The 12,323-nt window shown below is 50.0% G+C and overlaps 1 non-coding gene across 1 annotated transcript; it reads left to right on the top strand.

The window, feature by feature from the left end:
* The first annotated feature begins 11,544 nt into the window (after window positions 1-11,544).
* LOC132679916 (U6 spliceosomal RNA) lies at window positions 11,545-11,651 on the top strand. The gene has a single exon (XR_009610402.1). It is a non-coding gene; the product is annotated as a U6 spliceosomal RNA (small nuclear RNA).
* The last annotated feature ends 672 nt before the right edge of the window (window positions 11,652-12,323 follow it).

Below are 12,323 nucleotides of genomic sequence, written 5' to 3' on the forward strand. Positions count from 1 at the left end.
TAGCTAAGCTGGGTCAGCAAGTCTGAATATATATATATATATATATATATATATATATATATAAAATATATATAATATATATAATATTATTATTATATATTATATATATAATATATATATAATATACATATAATATGTATATTATATATATATTATATATTAGGTAATCCCTACACCAAACATGGGGCTCGAACTCATGACTCTGAGATCAAGAATTGCATGCCGTTCCCACTGAGCCAGCTAGGTGCTCCTGAACATAACTTTCTGAGCTAATCATGGAGAATTGTCTTGGGCAGTTATCTAGGAAGAAAATTCAAAGCCAGAACAGTATGTACAGTGAGGGCTACCATGGTGCTTTCAAAAGTGGGGGTGTGGGGGTGCCTGGGTGGCTCAGTCAGTTAAGTGTCCAACTTCCGCTCAGGTCATGATCTGGCGCTGTTTAGTGAGTTCGGGCCCCATGTGGGGCTCTGTGCTGACAGCTCAGAGCCTGAAGCCTGTTTTGGATTCCTTCTGTCTGTCTGTCTCTTGCTCTCTCAAAAATAAACATTAAAACATTTTTAATAAATAAAAAAATAAAAAGGGGGTGTGTATATAAGAGCTGGAAGGATAGACAAGTAATCAGTAGCAATGGCTTCCTCTGGGGAGAACTTGGGTCAGAGGGTCTGGTAGAGAATTCACTTTTTGCTGTACAAGTTTTTAATATTATTTGTAACGTGGGCCAATGTTATGTGTTATCCACTGGGGTAAACTCTTCAGAAAACGGAGTGCCCCAATTGATTATTTCATGGCCAAACATTCCTCTGGGGGATTCCCTCCACACATCAGACCCAGACTTGGATTGGGGGCAGACATTGAAATAAGTCACTAAGCACCTCAGAGCTTAGAACGTAGTGTCATAGACATCCACTCAGATTTCCATCTTCTGGAAAGAAGCTAGTTTCACCTTAACCTGGAAATGAATATGCCAACCCAGTGTATAAAGTCCAGCTGTTCATAGCAAGAGAACTCCATTGTCTCAAAGTGAATTAAAGCCTGGTCATAAATTTTTCCCCAACCCTCGAGTGTCTGAGTACAAGGGCCCTACGTGCTCCTTTGGGCTAGAGATTTATTCCCACAGCTCCTGGTCATGTTGTGAATTGCAAATATCCTGCATATGTATATTTGGTTTGTCAATTCCCGTCCTCAAGTACCAAGAAGCCCCACATAGTCTACTGGGGTGTTGACTTCTTGAGTTAGGGATAGTAATATTATCACTAACTAAAGTTAGTTTTAAAAGTACTTCTTCATGGAGCCTTTTGGGGGCTACTAATGCTCTGTATCTTGATCTGGGTAGTAGTTACACAAGTGTATACACATATAAAAATTCAGCGAGCTAGGTGCTTAAGATTTTTATGCTTTGCTATATGTAAGTTATATGGCAATAAAAAAATTTTTTTTAAGTGCTTCCTCATAACGACCTGTGAAGTAGGTCCCGGGGTTATTATAATCTCTCCATTTTACAGACAAGGCAAGTAAGACTCAAGGGAAGGTAGAACGTCCCAGGCCTCCATGGGAGAACATAACCGCTCCCAGTTTCCTCCTCCTGGTCTTGCTGCTTCCGTAGAAAGCCATTTCTTTTCCAGCACGTTTCTCAGGTATCAGTCTAGAGATGCTCTCCTCAGGGTGATGAGACGGGAATACCCGCAATCTGTGCCTTCTTCAAATTCTTCAGCTTTTGAGTAGGGAGAGACGGGGAGGGCACTGTGCTCAGAGGCTGTGAGGCCTAGATGGCCCCTCTCGCATCCCTCTAATGAGGAAGGCGGCCTCCGGGGCTCGGAATATATTTTCTTTCCCTTATTCCAGTCACCCCTGCCCAGGCGCACCCCGCAGCAGACCCCGAGAGGCCCGGGAGACTTTTCCAGGTGGCCATATCGTCCTGCCTGGCTCCCCTCTACCACCCCCCCCCCACAAAAGCTCAAAAACAGGCGGGGGTGGAGCAGGGGTGTTCTGAAATAACGGTGGCTGTAGTTAGATGGCCGAGGACATAGAAGGCGATTATTTATTCCAGGCACAGTCGCAAAAGGCTTCCAAAAATATCGAGCCGAGATATTTTATTGTCCCGCCTGTCTGCAGCCTGTAATTATGCGTTCAAGATGTTTAATGTGTGCAAATGCATTAGCCGCTTTCGCTGGTGAAAACCGTAGCTGCGAGCGGGGGAGAGGCAAATCTGGAGATAATTATGTCGCACAGTCACAAACATTATTCTGCTCTTACTGTAAACGGCCCGGCCACCTTTACGGGCCACCTTTACGAGAAGCCAGGAAAAGTTTCAGAGTCACTCGTAGAGCTTAGGCGGACAAACCGGCTTCTAGCTTGCTTTCTCTCTCTCTCTCTCTCTGATTTCCCTCCCGTATTGTTCGAAGTGTCTATGGGGCCACTTGTGTGCCAGGTTCGCGGGCGCGCCAGAGAGAAGGCGCCGGCGGAGGAGCGCAGCACAACTGCCCCCACCCCGCGCGGGTCCGCAGAGCCCGTGGCCCTCCAAGGCCGGGCCTGGCGCTGGGAGGCGGCTGGGGCTGGTGGCCTGGGGCCCTCGCGGCTTCGGGCAGCCCGCACCTCGGGCAGAGTCTGGCCCTCCCACCCTTTGCGGCCGCTCAGGTCTTTCGGCACCCTCCCCACCTACCCATCAGGGCGCCGGTCCGCGCACCCGCAGTCCCCACTCCGAGTTTGCTCCGGGTTGAAATGCCACCGCTAGGCCGAGGCCCTGGGCCTTGGAGCAGTTCTCGAAAGGCGAACGGCGCAGGCCGAGCCTTTACTGGGGCGGGCTGCAGGGTCGGCTCTCACTGGGCTGACCCGGGGTGAACTTGCTATTTTGAGTCCCATGTGCTAAGGGGCCAGAAGAACAGCTGGGACGGGGGGGACCTCCCGCCTCCACCCCCGGGCCAGCACGTCCGCGCCCAGGAGCAGGTCCAGCGCTCCCCGCCCCCACCGGGGCGAAGGCCTGCGACAGGGGCTCTCTGGGAACCTTGTAAGGTCTTGTGCTGGCACCTCCCACTCCCACCCTGCGACGCATACACCTCGGTCCCGAATTCGGGCAGCGGCTCCGCCCGCCGAGTGAGAGTGACCAGTGCAGGGACAGCAGTCCGGGCCGCGGCCGGCCCCCTGAGGGACAAAGACGTACGTGTGCCCCAAAGCAACTCTCACCTTCCCAAATTTCCGTTTCAGCTCAGGCTTTTAGGACAACAAAAACAAGGACGCGCGGTGCGGTGCAGGGGCAACGCTCAGCCGGTGGGTGTAGCAGACCGAGGGGGACTCTGGCTCAGAGGTCTCCCCGATCCCCGATCCCCGGAAGAGAAAACCCTGCTGCGAGGCTGGTCAGGGGCTGCTGCGGGTGCCCGCCCGGGCCAGGGCTCCTTTCCTGGAGGCCCGCAGACTCCCCTACGGAAATCAGCGGGTCTGGGCTCGCGCTAGCGCGAGGTAGGCCTGTCCGCTCTCCTTTCTCCTTAGGAGATGACCACATTTGGAAACTCATTTTAGGCCACTGATAAACAAAACACAACACAACAATCTGGCGATCATTTCGCGTTGAGGGGCACTTAAGACTATCTGTGTGGGATCCGGGGTGCATTTTCTGAAGTCTGGCAGCGCTTGTTGCCGGCTCCAGGGCATGGAGAAAGGGCGGGTGTGGAAGGATCCGGGAGGATGACATAATCCCGGGGAGGGGAATACAGAGAAGAAAAACAAAACCTGCCAGACGGGATTTGTTCCTGCTCCAAGTGCATCATCCAAGGAGAATCCCTCTGGACGACAGTTACCTACCAATGGTGGGAGAGGTTCCCTGAAATGTGTGCTCCCCACCTCCCCCTTGAGGGCGCGGGCTCCGGCTGCAGGAAATGAAGGGGAGAGGGAAAGCCTAGCGGGGGTCTTGGGTGGCTTCAGCCCCAGATTAAACTCCAAGCCTTGGATGCCAAGGCTCCCAGACCTGGAGGAGGCAGCTGGTTAGCTAGCAGCAGCCAGAAATTGGGGGACAGCAACACCCTGGCAAGAGGTGCAGACTAAAGCTTTCCGACTCCCTTTCACTGTTCTTCCTCCCTTCTGTGTCTCCCTTACCCTTCTCTTAACTACCCCCCACCCCCAGCCAGGCCCCCATGTACTAGTGGCTTTGCTCCCAGGCCCTGCTTGGAGGGGAAAGAGAGACTGGGAAGTTTGAGGAAGGGTCTCACTCGGGGTTTAGATTTCAGAGACCCCCGGGGAGTGACTACCAGCCAAAGACCCCAAAAGAACTTTTAGCCACATTCTGTGTCCCCCACGCTTGTGGCCTGGAGGACCTTAAAAAAATGCCGTTCTGTAACCCAGAGGTTCCCGGTTGCCTGAGAAGCTAAGCAGAATTTTGCAAGCTGAAGGGGATATGGGGGGAAAGGCCACTGTTTCTGCAGATGTCCTGGCTCTGTTCGAAATCAGTGCTCACAGAAGGAGGGTATGTGTCCTGTTACTGCTCTCCTGAATGTAATCTTTCCGTCTTTCTCTCATGTAGATTCAAGGGTTCTAAATGTCCTCCAAGCAGTCCTATATTTGACCCTCCCTCTGGGAAGTGAATCTGATGAGGGCCTTCCTTCTTCTCCTCCTCTTCTGTTCTCCAGGCCCCTCAAAAGAGCCCACAGAAACTCAGAAAGGTCCAGGGGGAGTCTCTTGCTGCTGGAAATGACTCTGCCTGGGACCCAGAATCCAGAAACAGTGAGTGGTTTCTCTTCAAAGTCTGCCTGGGTCCCGTGGCTGGGGGAAGGCTAGGCTGGGCTGCCAGGGGGCCTCCCTTGCAGCTGCACCCAGCCGGGGGGGGGGGGGTGGGGGGGGGGTGGGGGGGGTGGGGGGGGTGGGGGGGGTGGGGGGAAGGGGAGGGCTCTCAGGAAAATGGGTGAATAGAGCCACCTGGAAAATTTCGATTTCTCAGCTCTCTAGATTCCCTGGAGGAGGAATTCTCTGGTTGGGAGTGATTGCTGCCAATTCCAGTTTCCAGATTTGGTTTTCCGGCCCAGGAAAATTGGGGCCTCGTTTAATTCTTTTCCTAGAAGTTATATGCTCATTCTTCGACTTTCTGTTTTCTATTAGCCAACGAGAGACTTCACGTAAGATAATCTCGGTTTCTCCCTCCGACCTCTGAAACATGTAATTTGGGGGAGATATTGTATTTAAAATGCCAATCCCAGTAATGAGCCCAGTTTAGCAGTGTGAGCTCCCGCCCTTCCTTAATGAACAGAGCTGTCGAGAAATAATTTCACTTTGATCTAGTTTGTGACCTGATTTTTTGGCTTAAAGAAGACTGGGCGGCTAATTGGATTCTTCAGTTGCCTTTAATCTCCACCTCAACACTTGGAACCTGACCAAGCTGAATTAAAACGAGTCTGATAAACAAGATGTAGCTGGTTCCCAGGTTAACAGCAACGAGAAAATCCCCCCACCACTGTGGGGTTTAATGATCACAGTGTGGTTGGCACCTCACAAAAAAACATGAGGCTGTAGGCCCCCAGAACCTGCAGCACGGAAGTCTTCGGATCCTTTCCCCTTCCCTCCCGACACCCTGGATGTGGTTTAATTAGAAAGAGAAGGCTGGGTAGAGGGAGGTGGGGAAGAGCAACTTACAGTTGGTGAAAGAGGCAGGGTTGGGGGGTTCATCTCAAAGGGAGGCAGGATGTTGAGGAGATTTTTGTCCCTGGGAGAGGAAGCAGGCCGAGCCTTTGAGGGCTGGACAGTAAAGATTGCAATTTGAATTTCCAACTGTGTTCCAAGACTGAGGGGGTGCAGGAGGGAAATAGGATATGAGGGGCAGGGTTATGCAGCCTGAGGGGCTGGGAATCATGGGTTTTATTTAATCTTTTCAGATGCCAGGGTTTTGTGTTCTGGAGGCAAAGCAGAAGGAGGAAGGCTCTGCTGGGACCTCCCCATTCTTAGTGTGGGGCCTGAGAAAGGGTTCTCTGGAGCTCCCCTCCTGATGCTCTCGCTGGCTCTCTGCTTAAGAAGCTGGAGGAATTCTGAGACCTTATTTCCTTTGAGGCAGTGGGAGTTTGGTTTATGTCAGGATCTCTCGACCTAGACACTATTGACATTTTGGGCTGGATAATTCTTTGCTGCGGGGGCTGTCCCGTGCACTGTAGAACCTTCAGCAGCATCTCTGGCCTCTATCCACTAGATGCCAGTAGCGCCTACCCCAGTTGTGACAATCCAAACTGTCTCCGGACATTGGCGAATGTCCCCTGAGGGCCACAACTGCCCCCGGTCGAGAACGACCAGTTTGGGTCTCTATGGTGCAGGCATTTCTGAGGAAAAAGGGGAATGCTTTGCTCAAAATGGTCTTTGTGGGGTTTCGGGGAGCTAGGGGACCAGGATGGGAGACTACTTCTTCTTTGACCCCTTGGGCCATTTGGATCATGAACACCTTTTTAAGGGCTGTCTTAAACCTCCATCGCGATACCTGCATGAAGCGTTTGGACAAACATGTAGTTTCCAAGGCACATAATCCAGACCTTTAGACTCACTGAAACTAGGGTGTGTGTGTGTGTGTGTGTGTGTGTATTTAGCATAGATGCTGGGGGAGGGGGATCCTGGACACTCACTTTTTCCTGCAGCCTTGAGTAGAAGAAAGTTCCTTCCTTAGCATACGTAGTCTTGGAGTGGGAAATGGCTAAGCTTTTGTACAACCTGAGCTGATTTTCAGGGAATAGAGAGCCCATCTCAAATGTTGAGGTGAGAGTTGGCCTTTAGGATACTCTTAGGCTGATTCTGATCCAGTAAGTGGCCCTATAGCTCTGTAGTCATCTCTTTCCTCCAGCTCTTAGACTTGGCCAGTCTGACTCTGAGCAACCTCTTCTCGCCTAGATTTTCTGGGAAGTGTAAGGTCCAGGAAAGTATGAGTTTGGCATAATTTATTGAACATTTGGCATTATTATTCCATCATGCTGATGGAAAATAATAAAAAAAGATGTTGACCACAGTCCAGCCATCTCAACCAAATCCTCCTTCCCTCCTTTTTTTCCTCCCCTCTTTCCTTCCTCCCTCCCTTCCTTCCTCCCTTTCTCTTTCCTTTGAATTTTCCTTCCAGAATGTGTCTACATACATACAACACAAATGAAGAAAAGTAAAGATTGAGGGCAATTGGTTAATTCTAAGGATAATTCTATCAGGCTTGAAAATCGATAATAAGAATAGGGTTAAATTGGGTGATCCTGAGTCTCTCCTCTAGAACAGATTATAACCACCTAGAAGTTGCTAGGCATCTTTAGGAGTCAGGGTCTCAGATGTATTAAGCTTTAGGTGCTTGACAAAAATCACTGATTGAGCGCTTACAGAGTGCTAATCGCTTTACAAACAATAACTCACTTAATCTGCTTAGCAACTCTAGGAACTATTATTACCATCATTTCCATTGCAGAGATGGGGAAACAAAGGCACAGTCAGGTTTGGTAACTTGCCCAAGATCGTCCGGTTAGTAAGGGGCAACACTAGGATTGAACCCAGGCATTGGGTATTTTCAGCAGCTAATCTCTCCTGCCTCTTGTTAGCGTGCCAGGTAGAGACAGTGGTCCAGAGGACAAAAGTTGGCGAGGTGGGCATCGCTGTGCTCAGCGGATAGCCATCGCTCTAGAAGCCTCACTCTGAACTTCAGAGCCAGATTCTCTGTCAACAGTGGGTCAATTAATAGAAGCCTTCTCTGAGTATTGAAAGTAAGTTATGGGTAGTGTAATGCATAACCCCAGTATTTACTACCTCGGGAACACAGGAGACATAATGAAAGAGGGAAGGTTGTAATTGTAGAAAAACATCAAGTCTAGTAACAGAAATCAGTGGCAGCCAGAGACGTTCTCCCCAGGTTTCCGGCCCTGCTGGTGGCCCCTCCACCAGACTCCATGCAGGCAGGAACCCCCCAGAGGAGGAAAGGGGCCTGTTATAGGAGTCATCAACCTGTCACCACGGCTAGGGTGAATATGGCTTCTGAGTTGGGGGGAGGGGGTGGAGGCTTAGTCTTTAGCACCAGCAGCTGCAGGAATGGGGGGAGGGGCAGTAGGGGGGGTTGGAAGGGGGAGGCTGGAGGTGGAGAGACCTTCTGCACCTACTGCCTGGGAACAGACATTTATTGAGTCAGCAAGGCCCCGTGCTAGGCAGCACTTGGCATTTAACAGGAGCGAGGCGGTACTTACCCTCAGCAGCACTAACAGTCTGGAATTGCGTGCTCGTGTGGGTCTGTGTGTGAGAGAACGGTGGGGTGGCACAACTGAGTGATGGCACTGGGGGCGGAGATGAGAACCCAGGGATGGATCAGTATGAACAGCATGCTCAAGCGTGGGGGTCCCGTGGGGGCAGACAGCAAGGAAGCTGAGGTACTCGTCCTGGTCCCACAGGATGTCCCTGACCCCGGCGGGCAGAGCGAGGGATTTTCTCCGTGGGAGATGCGAGAGAAACGTTGGGAACATAGTTTGGCTGAAGGGGAGGGGAAGGTAAGGGAAGTATTGTCCAGCACCCACTATGTTGGATGCTGTGCTTTGCAAAGCCTCTTTCATTCAGCCCTCACAACACCCCTATGGATTGGGCATTGTTGTTATTCTAATTTTGCAGGTGAGGAAACCGAGGCATAGAATGAGTGACTTCTGCGAGGTCCCACAGCTGGGTGGCAGAGGCCAGGATCTGTGCGACTCGATCGATCGGTTACTCTGTGCCAGGTCCGCAGGCGAGCTTGTGCCTTAAGTCCAGGTAACGGGGAGCCCGGGGTGGGAGGCTTTCTTTGTGGTCCGCGTGAGAAAAGGCTGTATTGTTCTCACAGTTCTGTGCTTCCTCCCGCCGCCATCTCCAGCTGGGGAAGATATCCAGGAGCGATGGTAAATTGGGTGCTTTTTCCGGGGTAGGTCCCGCGGCACCGTGGCTCAGGGTAGGGGAGGGACTAGAGTGTGAAGGTCGGTGGGAGACAGTGAAGACACCGGTGGACGGATGGACGGACCCTGCCGGGAGGACAGGCGGGGCCGGCCAAGCGACCTCGAGAATGAACCCGAAGCCCCAGAGACGGCGGCGGGGACCCCGCGAGCCGGGAGGAGGCGTGGCGAGGCCTCCTCCGGGCCGATCGCGTCCCCGGAGCTCGCTCGGCCCGCCCGGCCTCCTCGGCCTCCTCGGCCTCCTCGCCCAGGGCCTCGGCAGCCCGCGTGGCGGCCAAGTCGAAATGGGGCAGTGACCCACCCTCTTCTCTTCCTGTTCTGCTCCGGAGAAGAACGGAGGCTCCGGGCTCTGCGACTTAACCAACCGCGGGACCTGAGCAGAGGCGTGAGCTTGTAATCTGCTAAGAAAGGTTAATAGTGACAACAGTAACAGTACTCTAGGCGTTTGCTTGCCCCACGCGATCGGATCGAATGAGATCATTCATTCGATAAACACTCATGTGATATCCACCTACTACATGACAGGCTCCGCCTCTTCATTCTAAAATATTTCTAGGCTCTTTCATTCTAAAATATTTCTCTTTATTCGTGTCTTTTTGGATAAGTTTTGTTGTAATATTATGTACCCCGAAGTGGCTAAAATCCACAAAATATCACAAAGTGAACACACCTGCGAAATCAGCAACAGCTCAAGAAGCAGAACACAGGATCTCACTACCCCGCCAAGGGGAGCTGCTACCCTGACATCAAACAGCCACAAATTGTTCTTCTCATTCAACAAATAAATGATGCCGGAAGGGCATTGTACCCGACCAGTGGAGTGCTATTAATAAGAGGCTCCATTACCTAAGTTAGTTGCTGTTGAGCCAGAACAGGATTTGTGGGAGTGCTTGCTTTTCCTGGATCTTTTCAAGGGACTGAAAACCTGGGTTCTCACGCCCACCCCTTCCCAGACCACGTAGGCACCTCCTGTGATCCCTGGGGTCCCTTGGTGGAATGAGACCTTTCCCTCTGAGGACCCTTCCTTCTGCGACTAGTGAGGGTGGTTAAATATTATTCAGAAATACTAGGACAGATTGGAAGCATGACTTATTGCAGTATTTATTATTACTAAAACCAATGTTATTCATGAATTTATAATAATAACAACACATGTTTGAAAGTGAATGTCTCCAGTCTGAGGCTCCTCATACATGTGGGGCCTGGGATTCATCACAAAACCTCACAGAGGTTCTATGGCTTTAAATAAGAACTGGAGGCTTCTTTAGAAATCCTTCAGAGAAGAGTGTTTCTGCCTGTAGCAGCAGAATCTTCCTACTGAGCAGAACCTCAGTTTCCACGGGATGGTAGATTAGAATGGCCCACCTTCATTGTTACCATGCGCCGCCATGAGTTCCAACCTACAAACTGTTAACAGTGGGAGGCACGGATCTTAAGGGGTTTTTTTCCCTGCATGTTCATTTCCTGCCAGACGGGGTGATGGGGGAAGGTCCAACCTGTTTTCCTGAGCTGCCTGGCCTGGGGATGCCTTAGGACAGTGCCCAGGAAAATCTCTTCAAACATTAGAAATCTCTATCTATAGAACTGCGTCCTTCATGACACCAGCTCTTTCCCAAAGGAGTCAGATGTCCCCCAGAACAGGAGCAGCATCCGGTATGGAGAAAATGATGGGGTAACAGTTCCTTACATACAAGTGGGGATTTACAGTTGACAAAGCAGACCATTTCTCCAACTGTTTGGTGGACTTTAACGTGAATGCTTTCCCTGGGTTCTGTTTCTGTGACGATGGACGGGTATGGAACCCAAAACCCTTCGTTAATTTTGACGGTGACTTTGGCTTTGGCCCTAGAGTCACACAGACTTAGATTTGAGTCCCCCCCCCCCCCACTCACTTGCTTTGTGACCTCAGGCAACTCTTGTTCACATTTCTATACTTGTGTCCTCGACTTAAAAATGTATATGAGGGGCGCCTGGGTGGCGCAGTCGGTTAAGCGTCCGACTTCAGCCAGGTCACGATCTCGTGGTCTGTGAGTTCGAGCCCCGCGTCGGGCTCTGGGCTGATGGCTCGGAGCCTGGAGCCTGTTTCCGATTCTGTGTCTCCCTCTCTCTCTGCCCCTCCCCCGTTCATGCTCTGTCTCTCTCTGTCCCAAAAATAAATAAAAAACGTTGAAAAAAAAATTTAAAAAAAAAAAAAATGTATATGATAGTATCATCTAGTTAGCCCATAGGCTGTTGTGAAGTTTAAATTCTATGATGCAAATAAAGCACTTAGCCAGTGCTTAGAGCATTGCAGGTGTAATAATAGTTAGGTTTAATTATATATTACCAATATGTTCATGTAATCTAATTCTTGCAGACATGGCAGAAGTCATTCTGACTTGACGGCTGACAGAAAGTAGTGAACTACTAATATATGCTGTATCATGGATAAATCTGAAAAATTATGCTGAGTAAAAGAAATTAGACATGAGAGACCACCTATGGCATGATTCCATATATCTACAATGCCCAGAAAGGGCAAATTTATAAAAACAAACAGCAGATTTATGATTGCCTCAAGCTGGAGGTGGGAAGGGAGATTAACTGTAAAAGGGCATAAGAGATCCTATGGTGGGGGGGGGGGTATACAAATGATCTAAAACTGATTTATTTTGTGCTCGCTTTGGCAGCACATATACTAAAATTGGAATGGAAGAGAGAAGATTAGCATGGCCCCTGCACAAGGATGATGTGCAAATTCATGACATGTTCTGTATTTAAAAAAAAAAAAAACAAAAAGGATTTATTTTGATGATTGCATCACTAAGTAAAGTAACTAAAAATCACTGATTTGTACACCTAAAACGAGCGAGGTTTTTTTTGAAGAGTTTTTTTTTAACTTTTTAACGTTTTTTTTTTTTTGTTTTTTGTTTTTTTTATTTATTTGTGGGACAGAGAGAGACAGAGCATGAACGGGGGAGGGACAGAGAGAGAGGGAGACACAGAATCGGAAACAGGCTCCAGGCTCTGAGCCATCAGCCCAGAGCCTGACGCGGGGCTCGAACTCACGGACCGTGAGATCGTGACCTGGCTGAAGTCGGACGCCTAACCGACTGCGCCACCCAGGCGCCCCTTAATGTTTATTTATATTTGAGAGAGAGAGAGAGGAGGGGCAGAGGAGACACAGAATCCGAAGCAGCCTCCAGGCTCTGAGCTGTCAGCATAGAGCCTGACGCGGGGCTCGAACTCACAAACCGTGAGATCATGACCTGAATCAAATTCAGACACTTAACCGACTGAGCTACCCAGGCGCCCTGTGAGTTTTATGATATATAAAATATGTGTGAATAAAGTTGTTTTAAAAACTCAGAAACTGTCACAGAAGAAGGGAAGAACAGACTCCAGGTATTCAATTAGATGTTCTTTAGACTATGGCCCAGTCTTTGCCTCCCA

Source organism: Panthera onca, chromosome A2, assembly GCF_046562875.1.
Source record: "Panthera onca isolate mPanOnc1 chromosome A2, mPanOnc1 haplotype 2, whole genome shotgun sequence".
In the NCBI taxonomy this organism is placed as follows: domain Eukaryota; kingdom Metazoa; phylum Chordata; class Mammalia; order Carnivora; family Felidae; genus Panthera; species Panthera onca.